This window comes from Lichenostomus cassidix, chromosome 5 (assembly GCF_008360975.1).
Source record: "Lichenostomus cassidix isolate B80296 chromosome 5, HeHo_3.0, whole genome shotgun sequence".
Lineage (NCBI taxonomy): Eukaryota > Metazoa > Chordata > Aves > Passeriformes > Meliphagidae > Lichenostomus > Lichenostomus cassidix.
In genome coordinates, this window is record NC_139486.1 from 4,583,193 (window position 1) to 4,600,020 (window position 16,828).

The 16,828-nt window shown below is 48.1% G+C and overlaps 1 long non-coding RNA gene across 1 annotated transcript; it reads left to right on the forward strand.

The window, feature by feature from the left end:
* The first annotated feature begins 9,416 nt into the window (after positions 1 to 9,416).
* Positions 9,417 to 13,065, forward strand: LOC146435821 (uncharacterized). The gene is made up of 2 exons (XR_014852393.1): positions 9,417 to 9,576; positions 12,607 to 13,065. It is a non-coding gene; the product is annotated as an uncharacterized LOC146435821 (long non-coding RNA).
* Positions 13,066 to 16,828: the final 3,763 nt, after the last annotated feature.

Consider the following 16,828-nt stretch of genomic DNA (forward strand, 5'->3'; position numbering starts at 1 on the left):
GGAGAGTTGTAATAAGGAGATGGCTAAATTGTCTCATGTGCTTAATTTCTATATTGCATTTGGCTTCTCTTCTGAATGCCCCTGAAATGAGAGGTGATGTGTGCAGGTCAGTGGGGTGCTGAGCTCAGGGTTGGGAGCTGCATCCATTCTTGGCACTGCCACTACCTTGCTGGGTGATTTTAAGTACATCTTTTCCCTCTTTGTTTCCATTGTAGTTTTCTCTCTCACCCAGACATACCACAAGTGCTTTGGGGCAGGGATCATCTGTCTCTCTCTGATTACTCAGTATCTGGGGCTGTGGGGATTTGCTCTTCTCTCTGCTATTCCTTTAGTGTAATTTTTATGAGAGGCCTGACTCATTCAAGCACATGAATAAGGGGAGTGGATGGGGTTCAGGCTGGTGCATTTTCTTAAGGAGAAATAGGATGGGACTTGCAATTGTCCTTCCTTACAGCCCCAGGCCAGGTTCACTGCTTCTGGTCAGGACTGGGCAGGTTGGGTTGGGGTTTGACAGCTTCTCCATGTGGTCAGGACCCACCCCTCTGGCAGGAGTTTGGCCCTTTTGTCTGGCCAGGGAGATGCCATAAGGAAAGGAAATACAGCAATAAACCTACAAAATTCACACAAATGCCATTCTTGGAGGAGCAAGCAGTGGACCCCAGTGGTTCAGACCAGGTGGCTGCTGCCTTGCTTTGTATCCCATCCCACACCCCAGAGGGCTGCTGATCCTGCAGTTCCCTGCAGGGCTGTCTGTGCTTTCAGGAGCTTGTTGGGTCCCTTAAGGAGAGCAAAGCATTTTTGCTCAAGGTCATGCTTTCAGTGTGACAGCGGGAGAAGCTGTGTGTAAATGAAAGGTTTGCATAAAAAATGAGAAAGGTACAGCCAGACAAGAAAAGACTTTTTTTTTTCCTGGGCATGTCACTGGCATTTCACAAACGTGACTTCATGTCTGTGGCAATGAGTGTGGCAGAGCCAAATTCATGGGACATCTGGGGCCAGCTCTTTTTGCCAGCAATAGGTAAGAGGCTCTGAAGTGTCCTGGTGGTGTTATGGAGCTGTGTGTGAATTTTCACTGTGCCCTCTATGGATTTCATGCTCTCAGTGTGTGTGGCTGAGATGCACAGGCAGCCTCCTGCATACTGATGAGCCCCTGACATTAGTATTCAGTGCCAAAAGCCAGAGCTGTTAGACGAGGAGTGATGGTGTGAAGGGGAGAACTGATAATTGATTAGACTGTATTACAATATTGACAGTCCTGACCCAACTCCCTCACAAAGGACATTTACCAAGTACCAATTTAGAGCCTCAGCACCACAAATAAGTCACTGTGGAGGACATGTGTGGTTTGGGTGCTGGGTTTGTCCCTGGGGAATTTGCAGAGAGGGAAACACATGATTGACAAGAGGCTAGAAAAGTCAAGTCACAGGCTCCTCTGTCAGCCTGCACACACATGGTTTCTATTAGCAGGGCACCCACCCCTTCTTGGCACAGCATTTGGCACGAAGTTAACTTCAAATTAGGCTCAGGCTAAGGTGCTTTTGTTGAGCAGAGCCCTAAGTGCATGATCACATGCAGCACTTTGGGCTAAGAGTGCAAGGGGACCACTGGCAGCTTGATGCATTCCAGATGTTTCAGCTGAAGGTGAAATTTCCCCTTTGCCCTCTGGATTTGGGTTAAATTTTTGGGGTTGGGGTTGCCCAAGGTGTTTGATATAGGGGCAGGTGCAGCATGCAGACTGAAGGTTTCTGTGCAGGAGTGCCCTGCAGCTGTGGGAGCCACAAACAGATTTCATGGGTAAATTAATTCAAACAGGTGAATGACTTTGCTCTGGTTTGTTGTGTTTAACCTTCACTGCAGTCGATGGTTTATCTAGACCTCTGGATAAACAACAGAAAAACCCAGAGGCTAAACCAATGTGATGTTTTTTTGTCTAGTTTTCAAACAGAGCTGATTTATAGTGGGCACAAAAATATGAGCAAGTGGTTATGCTTTTTAAAAATAAATTAAAGACAACATTAGCAATGAATGAAGCACATGACCGAGCCAACTATTTTCCTGAGCACTTTTTTAAAAGAGAACAATAGTGAGGAACAGCCTGATTTTATGATTAGCTGAGAATGGCTGCGAACATTTCCTTGACACCAAAGGCAAACGCGAAGCATCATGAATTAATATTTGCAAGGCGGCATTTTGAGGTCTCTGAGCTCAGCAGACCTGTAATAAAACAAGGAGCAGTGATCATTACTTTTGTTTGCAAAGCTCAGGGTAGGCAGTGGCTGGAGACCAATCTCTAAAATTATCTGCTTGCGGTGGATGTAATTGGGGGCCAGGCAGGGGGTTTCCAGCGGGGTGGATTCACTCCCTGTTGGGGAAGCAGGAGATGGGGAGAGCTGGGCTGGAGATATCCATCACGTGCAGCAGACACCTCTGACAGTGATCTGCACTGTGGCAATTTCCTCCTGGCCAGGCGATTATTACTTGTCAGTCCCAGCTGTTACCTGGAGGACCCCAGTTAACAATTACTCAAGGGTGTTATCCCCAGCATCGATTATTTGATTAGCTCCCTGATGAATCATTTGTGTCAGCCATCTGAGCCTTATAGACCGACCTCTGGTGCATGTCAGGGAGCCCTGGCCAACACCAAGTTTGTGACTGCAGCTTCCCAAAAGGCAGGAGGATCCTGTGGGTCACCTTTTCCCTTATTCTGGAAGGAGCCCTGGTCCCTCTGCCCACCACAGGGTGCTTGTGACTGCCTTGTCTGGCTCCATTTTTGGAGCCACCATGCAAGTGCCAGGAGGGAGGAGGAGAATGAGGCTGTCCTGCCACCCTAAACAGATGGCATGGCAGACCTGTGCCCTAGCCTCTGACAGCAAACACCAGGGCCCATTGTTCTCAGGGCTCCGAGAAAATAGATGGGTGATACACAGGCAGCTGCAGAAAAATGTTCTCCAGACTGTGCTTGTGCAATGGATTAAAAAAAAACCAAAAAGAAATAAAAACTCCACAAAAAAACAAGAATAAAAAAGACGACTAGTTATTCATTTCTGTTTAATGATGAGCAGTTCCTGTGGGGAGTGATGACACAGCAGAGGAGATGGTCTGGAAGCAGTCAATGTACATTGCAGCTCTTAGTTTGCCTTATTTTTAACCCAGGATCTGCAGGAACTTAGGGCCTCCCTGTTCAGCTCTGCCTGCTCCTAATCAGTGTCCTCAGCCATGAAGGAAAAATGAAGGAGAAATGCCAACAGGTGAAATCATTCCTACTTGGTCTCAGAAGAATAAAACTTGTTGATCTGCAAGTGGAGAGCCTCCAAAAGAGCTGAAGGGGGACTTTTGACAAAGGCAGGGGGTGACAGGACAAGGGGAATGGCTTCAGACTGACAGAGGGCAGGGTTGGATGGGAAGTTAGGAAGAAATTCTCCCCTGTGAGGGTGGTGAGACCCTGGCACAGGTTGCCCAGGGAAGCTGTGGCTGCCCCATCCCTGGCAGTGTTCCAGGCCAGTTTGGATGGGGCTTGGAGCAACCTGGGATAGTGGAAGGTGTCCCTGCCCATGGGAGGGGGTGGAATAAGATCTTTGAAGTCTCTTCCAACCCAAACCATTCTATAATTCTATGAGGTGTGAAACAATGACTTCTTGAGCAGTGCCACCACCCACAGCTCTTGTTCAGCTTCAGCTGAAGCAATTGGAGGAGACACAAAGCTCTTGCTGAGCACATCCTTTTGGTACCTACCTCCTCTGAGGCCATCAGTGCCAGCACCAGATATTCATATGATTTAAACCACCCTGCTGTGGCCTCTGTGGGTTTCAGAATGATGGTACAAACTGCTCTGGCCCTCTGTGATGCAGAATAAACCAGTGCCTGGCACCAGGTCTGAGGAGCAGACACCTGAAGGCAGCACCTAGATGGGAGGATTTCCAGTTTGATTCAGACACCTCAGTTGGTTTGTCTGCATTTGGCTCTGTCTCACTGAAGTGCAGCTCTTCAGAGCAGAGAGAAAAGATCCAGCAGAGTGAAAATCTTTGAAACAGGGGAAAAAGAGCAAAAACATAGCCTAGGGAGCCTGTCTAAAGAAAACAAACAAAAGGCAGAGAGGAAATGGGAAGCAGTGGATGGTATGTTACACAGTGTACAAGCCAACAAGTAATATCTCCAGGTCATCCATTCCTCCAAGCCTTGGAGAGGACAGAGGTCCCTGGGTTAAATTACAGCCATCCCTCTCCCCCCAGCCTCTATTATTTTGTCTCCAAATGCCCAGCAACGGCAGTGACAAAAATAGTTTGCAAAGTCTGACAAAAATCTTGATTTCCCAAAGTTTTGCCAAGCCTTGTTTCATGTCTGAAGTGCTCTGGCTGTTCCTCCTCAACCCAGTGCTGACCTTTTGGCTGCTCTGTCTCTGCCTGATCTGATGTAGAGGTAGAAACACTGCATTAACCAGCACCCTGCCAGCCCTTCAAAACCCTCTTCCTAGCTGTGCCCCTCGATTTTCAGTTTTGTTTCTTTTCCTGACTGCCTTGCCTTTCAAGTGAGATTTTCTTTGGTTTGTAATACTTCACACTTCATATTTCCTTCATGGCTGGAGGGCTGTGGAAAGGGAGCAGCGGGGGAGTGTTGAAAGCAGCCTCTGAAGGGACGTCCTCAGCCTTTTTTTGGGCAGCCCCACAGCAGGGAGGGCTCACTCCTGGCATTCAGTGAGAGCCTCAGCCTCCCACCCTGGCACAGGGGTGTGGCACGGAGCAGATTCAGCTCCTTCAGTCATTCTTCATGTTACAGACAACAGATTAAATTGTCTACAGCAAATCAATTATCTTAATAAAGGCAATTTCAGCTTTGCTGGGGTTACTGAGAAGAGCCCACAGTCAAAAAGAACATTTGGCAGTGACTAATTCTTGCAGTTCGTTTCTGGGAGTATTTATTTACTCGCCGAGCACTGGGATGGGACTTGCAAAGCGGAAAGCTCCGAGATGCAGTGGGTAAATCAGGGGATAAACAGATACCCTCCCTGCTTTCAACTGCAGCTGATTATCCAGCTTGTTGCTACGCTTGGTCCCCTGCACCTTTTTTTCTTCTTTTCTTATTCTTTTTTTCTTCCTTTGGATTTTGCTGACAGAGGAAACCACTGTCAGGCCACTTCGGATTCCACGCAGCCGCGCTGGCTTGTGCAGCACAGATGGAGAGAGGACACTTTGCTGCTGCACCAGGCAGGCTGGGTTTGTCTGCCAGCACTGGAGAGCTAAGGAGACACTCTCAGCATCGTCCCAGAGCTAAGGAAAGGCAGAGGAGCTGCCTCAGAGCATGTGGTCTCTGGTGCTAACGAGGACAGGTATTAGGAGCTGTTGCCTGGTTTGCTGCCTTCACTGCATTTTTGGCTCTTTTCTGCCAAGGACACCCCTGTTCATCCTGTGGAGGGTGAGGAACTTCATGAAAGCTTCTTGTCAGCTTTCCCCATGATTTGCTTGGATTTAGCTCAGATTCTTCTTCTTAGAGGGACACAAAGTGGAGAGAGGTGTATATCCTGCAGCAGATGTGAAGAAGAGAAGACAGATCAAGGGACAGGCCAAGCCTGAAGTTCCTCAGATGTCTACAGAGAAGGGAAGGTGTGATTTAAAAGACAATAATGGAACCATTAAGATTGGAAAAGACTTTTAAGATCATTGAGTCCAACCATTAACCCAACACTGCCAGGTCCACGACTAAACCATGTCCCAAAGAGCCCCACCTATACATTTTTGGAACATTTTCAGGAACAGTTATTCCACCATTCCCTGGACAGCCTGTTCCAGTGCTTCAGCAGCCTTTCAGTGAAGAGATTTTTCCTGACATCCAGTTGAGGCCTTCATTGGCATCTGCTGGGCTTGTTCTTTCTCTCCTGTTCTTGGTACCATGGTAGTTTTCAGAGTCCAGAAATGGGGGATGATGTGTCCCGAGTTGCTCAGAGAAGTCAGACCAACAGCTCTGCCTTAGGAGCTGTGTGCAGGCTGTGTGCAAGGCTTTTTGGACAATGGGGGAAGAAACTTCTTTGAAAGCAAGCAGGCAGTTATGTGACTAATGAGCCCAAAGTCTGCTGAACTGCCTGGCATCCCTTACTGTAACAGCCTGGCATCTCCTACTGTAACAGCCTGCAAATCCTTATTGGTATTTTTAGGTCCCTGACAGCTCTAACAACCTGGCTAGGGCTGTCTAAGTCACTACTGAGAATGGGGATAAGGTCTTTTAGTCACACCAACACGATTCATCCTACCTGATTTACCCAGACACAGCCAAGCCTTCAGCTGTAGCAACTGCTCACAGCTGACTGTGTGGCTGGGGCAGAAGAATATATGGCTAGAAGGTGATTTTTCCCTTCCCAGGATGTGTATCCAGGTTAGGATTGTCCCATGACGTGCTGGAGAGGCTGTCCTCTGTCCTTTGTGAAGCAGCCTTGAAAACTTCATCTGTCTCTAATTTGGATGTTGGTTTAAGGAACGCAGCTTGTAGGTGGATAAAATTAGATAAAGTGAATCTTCCGTGTAGACACTCTTGCAAGTTTTACATTGTGTTTTTAAATAGTTCTGTATAAATAATGCTGGGGAATGACACAACCCAGGTCTGCAAGGCATTAGCACTCTCCAGCACACTGCACATTTCACACGGAATGCTGTTAGCAGCAGGGAAAAGGCCAAGCCAGACCTTCAGATCTAAGCATGATCAAGGTGCAGAAAAATCTGGATCTGGAGGAGGATCTGAAGTTTCCCTCTGACCTCTCTCTTCACAAGGAGCCAAACCACCCTGTCCAGCATTGCTGAGACCATAGCTCCCTAACTATTTCAATCTGCCTGCTTCAATCTTGGTGTCACCTTAGCTCCAGACAAGCTCCAGGTGAGTAATTCTGATGTGTCGTTACTCTGTGAAAATGCAACTCACAGTGCTGGTGCAGGGCTTTCCTAGACCTCACCTTTTGAATCTTGATTCAAGAGAGAACAGTGTGGCCTCTGGTATACCCTGGATTATGTTTATAAAACAGATGTGGCGCAAAATGTCCATACAAAGATATTATCTGTCAGAATGGCCCCAGCAATGTTAGCATCTGCTGGGGAGATGCTGCAAGGAGGGAATGGGCACCTGGTCAGATGCTGCTGGTATTGCTGTGCCATCCTCAGCCACCAGCCTCCCTCTGAGAGATGGTAATGGTATGTTTCACTCAACACAAGTAAATCACATGTGTTAATAATAATTAATGATAAATTCCAGCTGCTGTCATGAATTTGTTTCACTTTGCAGGCAGGGTGTGTGATCACTACAAGCACTTGGACACAGAGCACATCTCCTAGCCATGCCCTTGGAGGATCCTAGTGCTGCCCAATTTATTCCCAGCTGTTCATATGCATCAAAGATTCCAGGGACAGCACATGGAGGTTTTCACCTGTAAACCCACACACCAGACATGGTAAGCAGTACCTCTCACCCAGCTTGTTCTTGTAGGTGCCTCCTCTCGGATTTCCATGGTCTCAGTTTTGCATCACCCTGAAAATCTCTCTTCCCCATTTTTCCTGGTGTTTCAAGAACATTCAGGTTTTTTAGGCTTGCTCTGTGAGGGGTCTGGCCCCACAGATCATGAGAGATTGCACTGCTTGTGGCTGAGCCATCCCATGTGGCAAGGCGCTGATGCAGAACCACACATGGGCTTGCATTTTGTATTGGTATTAGTAAATCCTCACTGAGAATCTCATATTTTTCCCAACTGCTGTAGGCTGACAGGAGGTGGGAAAGGCCTGGAGCAGAGGGAAAAAATATGTGTCCCTCCTTGTGAAAGGTCTTCAAGGATTGAGGGGGAATACCTGGGGAGGACAAGAGGCTGTGGTGCAGCTGCAGTCTGCCCAGGTGAGGGGACAGGACAGGTTTGCTGATTTATTGGGGTCTGAGCACAAAGTTTGCAGCACTGGTGCTGTGCCATAGGCAACAAACCTCCCAGCAGTGGCAGGTGTGTCAGGTAACACCTACACCCCCCTTCATCAAACCTCATCTGAGCTCTGGGGTAGGACCACAGAGGTTTTCCCTTTTTTAGAGTCATGGGGTAAAGGACTTTATGGCATAACATGACTGTCCTGAGATGCAGAGGAGGTAACAAAACAGTGAGTTTGCCATCTGTCCCCAGAGTTATTTAACACAACAGAAAGTCTGTAAATTCAGAGAGCACAAATATGAAATTACAATGTGCTCCCCATGCTGTAAATCCAGGGCTGGTCCTGTGTTCCTCTGCATATAACAAGGGTCGAATCCTTCTCCTTGCTGCTTTTCTTTAATTTAATATTCCTTGCAATGGACTGTTCCCCTTAATGTGCCTAATGCAAAACACACTCATTTGCTGACTGTGGCAGGAGTCTCTGGCTCAGGCTACCCTGCACGTCGCCGTGGAGTCTGACACTGGGGAGGGTAATGACTCCGGGAAGTTTGACACTGAAATGACATATTGGGAGTATTTACTGGGGTGAGTGAGGGAGATGAATTATTTTGTTGTCAATTAGATCTGGGCTGGCTCAAAATGCAGCGTAAGACTTGCTATTAGACTGGAGGATGCTAATTTTTAGGAAACAAAAGTGGATCCTTTCCTAGATGGCTACATTTACAGACATATTTGTGCTCCCTTGTAATAAAAGCAAAGGAAATATGTCTGCCCCGTGCTGAAAGCCAGGTCTTTTCCCCAAACACAGGCTCACAACCCCAAGCAGGGCTTGTAGAACATACAAGGGAGCAAAACAGGAATCCACTGGCAGGACCAGGGCTCCCCCTGGAAGTTCCAAACTGGAGTCCTGATCCCCAGGGCAGAGGTTGGCCTGGAAAGGGCAAGCAGTGTTTCGAGACGCAGGAGAATGAACTCATCTGTCATTGTCATTTTTAATTGTTTTGCGAGGTTTAGTGCTGATCTTTTAATAGGACAGAATCCAAACCATGCTGCTCTGCTGTGGGTGGCATGTGTCCCATGTCCCCACTGTCTGCACAGACTGGTGTGGGGACTGCCTGGGGACAGGCTGTCTCACAAGGACATGTCAGAAATCTGCACTCCTGACTAGCGCTGAGGGAGAAATGTCCCTGTTCCTGATGGGCAATGAATGGCCATGGAGGGACACTGTCCCCTCAGGCTGTACTTTCACAACTACATTAACACTCTCTCAAAGACAGTCTTTCGTCTTTCCCACTTCTCACTTCTGCTTTTATTTTGGTCATTCTAGTGTATTGCGGAGATCCTCCAGGTGATAAAACCTCTCTTTTTTCTTTTCTTTTTTTCACTTCTAAACGAGGATTTTTCCCTAAACCACATCCATTCCTAGGCACCCTGCAGCGGGCAGAGGATGGGGGCTCAGCTGAAGCATCCCTGCATGAGAGACCACAGCTTTAATGCCCTTCTCTCTTTCCTACCTATAGCAGGACTGGGGGGATCCTCAGCCATCCCTGTAAAGAGTTCATACGCCTCCACGACTTGAATTTGCAATCAGTGGAGCTGGATGAGCCACACTGGGGATAACGAGAGGCTGCACACACCTGCAGTGCCAGTCCTGAGGTGGGATGGCAGCCCTGCAGCATCCCAGAAAAGCAAAGGTGAGCTTAAGAGTTGCATTAAGACTTCTGGTTAATATGGGACCCTTTTACTCCCCTTTGGTTTTAGACTTCTGAGATAGATTTTGTTCAGGTTTTCTCATTTTCTTTCCGACAATGTGCTTCTCTTAACAATTCCTATAACTCTAAGATTCGGAGATTTAAGCTATGCACTGAACCCCCCTCCCTGCCGGAGCTGGGTCTGATGAGAGAAGACAGCGCCTGGCAAGGACACGAGCAGAAATCCCCATTCTCAGAGACACAGTCCAGCCTGATTCCCTTTGCAGCCAGGTCAGGGAACGCTAAGCCCGCATTTACCCAGCGGGTCCCCTCCTTTACACTCTATCCGAGCGGCTGCCATCCGCCAAAACACACGCAGGGGTTTGCAGGGACTAATGACAACTGCCGGTAATCCCCGGCTGAGCAGCCAGCGCGGTGGGTGCCTTTGTGTGTGTCCAGCGCCGGCAGGAGCGACTTCAAAGAGCCCTGGGAGCTTATGCAGGTCAGCGAGGAGCCAGCGTGCTGCTAGCCCAGCACGCTCTTATTAGGGGAACTGATACCCTGTTAATTACATCCTCGCCTTGCCAGCCTGTCCCTGCTCCAGCACCATTCCCCTGCTGCCTGCCAGGCATTTCCGAGCGGCGCGGAGGATGAGTCTTTGGCGCTTTGTTCGTCAGGTCTTCACCTCCTTGCGAACTGCCTGACGGCTTGTCTCTGCTCTGCAGCTCCTTGTCCCTTTCCTGTCTGTCTGTCTCTGGTGGCCTCGGAGCTCTCCTCTCCTCTCCTCTCCTCTCCTCTCCTCTCCTCTCCTCTCCTCTCCTCTCCTCTCCTCTCCTCTCCTCTCCTCTCCTCTCCTCTCCTCTCCTCTCCGACAGGGCACTGCTGCCCCCCAGAAGCCAGTGGCCTCTCTCCTCATCTTAATCCCTCTTTGCTCCTATTCCTGAAGGTTGTGATAGAAGACAGATTTGCCAGAGAAGCCTTTTTTTCCCCCTAAGATCATGTAACATGGTAGGGGAGTGGGAGGGAATTTTCTGAGCGTGTGATTCTTTCCTTAGGTCTGAAACACAAACACTTCATGTCCAAGCAGGATGGGGATTTCACTTTACATGATGGGAAAAGATTGGGGCTGTGTGGGGAGCAGCTCCTTTCTTCACTGACAGGGTGATCAGACATTGCAACAGACTGCCCAGGGAAATGGTGGAACCATCATATCTGGAAGTTTTTTTTTTAAAAAGTGTGGATGTGGCACTTGGGAGCATGGTTTAGTGGTGATGTTGGATGATGATGGACTCAATGATCTTAGGGGTCTTTTCCAGCCTTAATGACTCCATGGTTCTATGATTCCTGGATCGATCACACCTCAACAGGATCTCTACCTTCAGCTGGGAATGGTGGAATGTATTTCCCCATGACCCTTTTTTTCTAGCAGTATCTGCAAGCCTGAAAACACCCAGCTCCTGCTGAGTGATCAGCAGAATTACCAACACAGGATCCACCAGGATCAGTGTGCTCTGGTGGGAAGACCCTCCTGACTTGAGGCGTTTGAGGCTTGTCCTAGAGCCCTGCAAGCAGTGCTGTTGGCTTTGGTGGCCTGATGGATGATCCTCCAGCCCCAGGGGGCTCAATGTCCCCAAAATGTGCCCTTATCTGGTGCAGCAGGAGTTAAGAGAAAGCAAGCTGCTATCTCACTGATCCCTGCTGGGACGGCTCCCCTCATTTTTAGCTTTGATATTCTTGTGCTGGAACAGCCCTGGTTTCTCTGGGCCCAAATTTCTCAAAGCCTGGCAGGGATTTTAACCAGAAAAGGTTGGGGAATCTTATCAATCTACTATTATTATTTTCTTTTCCCTTCCCCTTTGAATTCCAGTCAGCTGCTGACTGTGAAAACACAACAAGAGGCTGGAATCAGTCAGGCCTCAGCGTATTCAAATTGGCACCGGTTTGTTTGTTTTGGGGCTAAAGCCAGAGTGAGAAAGCCGGGGCTTTGAGATGCTATTGGAATCACCTGGGAAAATACACACTCCTTTCATCTTGCCTCCATTCCCTGTGGTCAGAAGGGCTCTCTGCCCCTAGCTGGGCTCCCAGCCCCCTCCTCCTTTTTATCAGCAGCAGGACCCTCGCTGTGCCTGGGGACAGCCACTTAGTGGTGGCCATATGACATGGAGTGAAAGTCCCAGGGGAACAGATGTTGATGTTTCTCTTTCAAGGAGCGTGGGGGCCAGGGGGAGAGCTTTGGACAAGGTATCAAATACCTTCCAGCCTTTCAAAAATCGATGCTGGGATCTGCTTCTCTTGATCCTGGCAGGGAGCTGCTGGTAACACCTAAGCCCGGGCACTGCTCCAAAAGAGGGACCTGAATACAGCAGTGAAGGGCCTTTCTTTTTTTTTTTATTTTTTACCTTGCAGAAATGACATGTCCAGAGACATGGACAAAACTCCTTGAACAATTCCTTTTTAGGCTTTTGAAAATCTTTATGCATCTTTCTGTGCCCATAAAAACAGTGATTCTTTCCCCCTTGTAAGAACCAAGGGCCACACTCCCTGCAGTGGAAAGAGCCCTGCTGTCCCTGCACACCAGCACTGGTGTCCCCACTGTTTGATTTTCTTCCTCAGCTCCAGATCCCTCACTAGAAGATGATGGAAACTGTTGCTTACATGAAGCTTTGGGGAAGGCATCAGCCATTTCTTTGCACAATGCTCTCTATTAGGAAGAAATTATTGGCTCTGAGGGTGCTGAGGTCCTGGCACAGGTTGTCCAGAGAAGCTGTGGCTGCCCCTGGATTCCTGGTAGTGTTCCAAGCCAGGCTGGATAGGGCTTGGAGCAACCTGGGATAGTGGAAGGTGTCCCTGTCCATGGCAGCAGGCTTGGAACAAGATGATTTTTAAAGACCAACCCAAACCATTCTATAATCTGATGATTTTCTGCTTGCAGAGAGAAATATTTCTCTCCTGCTTTCCTCAAGCCCTCAGCTTTTTCAGATTCCTTCATCTTTCACCAAACCTTTTTTTCTGCTTTTTCTTTTCTTTATTCAGGACTGTATCAATTTTCAGGACACAGATCTGCTGCAGACCAGGAATTTGCCCTTTCTGGATCCATGTAGCCTGCTCACACCACTGTTAGAGGGTGATTGATACGAGTTCAGCCCAGCAGCCCTGGATTTGAAAAAGGTTTCATTTGGAGAGTAACATCCCACATTGATCAAACAGAAGGATGACACAGCCCCTCTGCAGAGGGCATTGAATGTTTATACAAACTTTGCTGTCCAGCTGTAATCTCAGCTCTTCCATCTGCAGCCTGGAAGGTGTGATCCTGCAGGGTCACACCTTCAAACCCACCATCACCTGAGCTGTCAAACTAGGAGCAGGGTCTCTCTGTGGGTTTGGAACATCTTGGAAATGAAGGGGTTTGTCAGAATGTCCTGGTCTGCTTTTCCAGGAAGAAAATGTGACCCAGGTTCTGTTTCTCCCTCTTTATAGGTCATTTGTTTTCTTGCCACTTTTTCCATACTTTGTGTCACTGTTCCCTACAGCCATTAAATAAGAATTTGACACTGACCAGTCGAGTTGCCTGGTCCCAGTGTATCATAAGTTACACGTATGACTGAGACCAAAATGTGTTTAATATATTTTTGCCAGCAACTGGATTTGAGATTTCTTTGCTTTGCTTATTATCTTCCTTCTCTGTTAGCTGCAGTGGATGTGCAGCATTGCACAAACACCAGGTTTTGCTGTGTGAGTCACTCCCAGATTATGGATTGGTATCTATCTCACAGTCTTGATTTTCCTCACCATGCTCAGAGGTGCTGCTCCTTTCCTCACTGCCTTTAGCCCAAACTAATGCTTGAAGTGCTTGCTTTGGAAAAGCACAGGGCATGAAGGTTTAGATTGGATATCAGGAAAAATTTCTTCACCAGTTGGGCTGTCGAGCACTGGAATAGGCTGTCCAGGGCAGTGGTGGAGTCACCATCCCTTGGGGGGATTTAAAAGATGTGTGGATGTGGCACTTGGCATATTTTAGTGGTGGGCTTGGCAGTGCTGGGGGCACAGGTGGGCTCGATGATCTTCAAGGACTTTTCCAACCTAAACAATTTTATAGAGCACAGAAACAACTCTGCACCTGTAGGGAAGGTAATGAGTGCTGATGTGATCATTCTGTGTGTGTGAAAGGTCATGGATGGAGCCCCAATTAGCTCATAAATTGCTATAAAAGTTCAGGATTTGAAAAATACTGAGCTATGCATTTTATGTTCCATTATTTTTCCTTCTTCGAGTTTTCAGTCTTTGGTTCCCAAATTCACAGGTACAGGGCAAGCAGAGGCACAATGCAGAATCATTTTAAGTAAAAGGCCCAGCCAGTAGATAATTTTTGACACAGTTTCATTGGTCTGTGATGTGATAAACCCATTGTTTTATGCAATGTTTGCTTCCAATTGCCACAATAAAAACCTGGCTTGGGGTGAAGACCAGTTTGGAGATGACCTGAGATCTTCACATCTTATGCACTATCATCCCCAACCTTGCAACAGGGATGAAATGCCTCCCAAGGACTCACAGGGCATGGCAAGGCTGCTGTCCCCAGGAAAAGCTGACTTGTGGACTTGCCCCAGAGGACTAAATAAATGCAAGAACAAATCTGGCAGAGGTTTTCACTTGGGGAGCAGAAACCCCACATTAGCAACATAACACAGTGACACCCAGTTGGGAGAACAGCCTGTCGAGAAAAAGTGGCCCAAAATGCCATCTTACACCCAGATTTTGGTGGTGGATTATTTTTCTGTGCCTGAGAGAAGATTGATTGTGACCTTTTTGTGAGCAAGGAGCTGTCAGGAGCTTCAGATTCCAAGGTGGGAGTGCAACATGTGCTCTGTGGTCAAAGCTTAAAAATGCCTTTTCAGCATCACCTGCAGATTTTTCTTTTCTCAGGTTTGTCTCCTGGTCTGTGAGACAGACTCTGGACTACACCAAGGCACTGTGATGATGTACAGCAGTAAATACGTGGTTGTGTTAAATCTGTGGGATTTATAAAGGTGTTTTTCCCTCCAGCAGCTCATCCCTGAAGTCAAACCAGGCGAGGCTTTCTCTGCATAATAACTGCACATCTGCTCCTGGTGGGGCAATGGAGCTTGTGCCTGGTACAAGAAGTCCTGCCTTTGGCCACTACACTGGTGTAGAGCTGTAGGAAAGGTTTTACAGCAAAATCCCTGCTTTGCAGTCAGCTGGCTGCACGTTTTTGCTTTCCCTGGTAATTACCAGCTCCCTGTGTCATCATATCTGTGTCAGTGGCTTTCAAAGCCACCACGCTGCCTTCTTCAGTTAATGGCAGAGGAGTGCTCTCTTAGACACAGACACTTCTGGAGGAAAAGCTCTTTTTTTTTTTCTCAAGGAGCTGTGTTTCCATGTACACATCCCAAAGGCACTCAGTGTCTCCGCAGCCCAGACAATGGTACACAGACATCACCATCTTTTGTGCCCCTGCAGGGCTTTCAGGGGGCTTATCCCAGCCACACTGCCTGGGGTGCAACTGACCCCGCTAATGCAGGGCAAGCTTAAGGGTTTCAAAGCCTGCCTCAAGTCCTTGGAGAGCTCTCCATATTCCCATCCTGTCTGCAGGACACTGCTGGCTCCCTGTGCAATGCCCAGCCCTGAGCAGACCTTTGTTGTCCCCCAGTCCCACAGACAGTACCCTGACCATGCTCTGTGCAAATGAGTTTGCTGCTGGTGAGCTTGCTTGGAGGGTAAAAACCCTTCAGGATAAGACTTATGCTTCCCACCAGACTCTTCCGGAAATCAGTCCGAAGCAGAAAAAGACAGCAGGATGATCCAGCCAGTCTTTCATCCCTAATGAGAGCCTCCTCCTCCTGCCGTGGAGCTGTGCCATTGTCTCTCTCTATATTGTTGTAGTAGAGCAAAGGAGGAGCAGGGAAAGGATCATTTAGCACGTGAAAAGCACCTCTTGTATGGGGCTACATGCATGGCACAGTTCAGCCGGGGTGAGCGACCAGCTCCTGCCAAGCTGTGATGTATGAGGCAGAAAGGTCAAAAGTTCTCCTTTACAATTGGCAAGAAAAGAGAAGGCAGGCAATGGTCACTTAATTTGTGGGTTTTTCCCTCTACTTGTCAAGAGGAGTTTGGGCAGCGGTGATGGATGAGCCATCAATTAAAGTCAGACATTTCATCTTTTGTCCTGGTTCCCAAAGGGCCCAATTCAAGCCCCAGCTAAATCGATGGGAGTCCAGCCACTGATGCCAGTGGGTCCTGGATTGGGATGATGGGGGCTGTGGAGACACTGGGTTGAACAGCCTGCCCTTCTCCATGCTCAGTGCTGTGTCTCTTGGCTCCCCAGTTATCAGGCAGGACTTTTCCAGAGCTGAATCTTCTAACTTTTGGTACCAATTCCTTAGATTTCTTTCCCTGGTTGCTCTCCATGTAGGTTCTTTGATGTGCAGCTGGAGCAAGTGGGCTGTACAGCTCCTACTCTCGCCTTCCTGCTTATCTGACCACACATACTGTTAATATTTCCTCTAAGGCACTCAGCTCCCATGATAACACTGCTTTATCAACAAAAAACCTTTAAACGTTTTCCTGGCAAGACGAACATTTCCACAGTTTTATTGCAGCATATATGGCCCTCAATGGTTTGATCCTGTAGGACCTGCTCTGCAATCAGCTCACACAGTCCTACACAAGCACAGGCCATCTGGGAACCCCTTCTCTGGGAAGTATTGTTCCATGTTATTGCACACAATGGCCTAGGAAAACGAAGCCAGATTTACAGCCATGAAAACTCAGTTTGAAGGTGAAGTCAGTACTGACTGTGAGGGATGGCTCAGCCTCCCTGTTCATGCCTGGCAGGGAGTCCTTGATCTTAGATGTTTATGAAAGTTTCCTTCCCTGTTGGAAAGAGTCAATGTGTGCACCAGAGACTTCTTCCCCCCATGCCCTGGTTCCCAGGTTTGCAAGTCAGAGATGCTCCATTGTGCTCTTCCCTCTGACAAGATCAGTGCAATGTGGGATTTGGAACTGCAAACACATGGACGTCACCAGCTCAGTGGATTTACCTTCACTGGAGGCGTGGAGGTGGCACAGACTTCCTGAGTTTAGTGCAGGAAAGAAGAGGTACCATGAACTTTCTCCTTTGTTCACTCCTGTGTCAACCCTAGCTGGGGTGAAGGAGCTTCCAGCCCCATAATGGCCAAGTGGTTGCCTCCACAAAGGGGTATAATTAGGAAAATGGACTAATTTTCCTCCATCACTG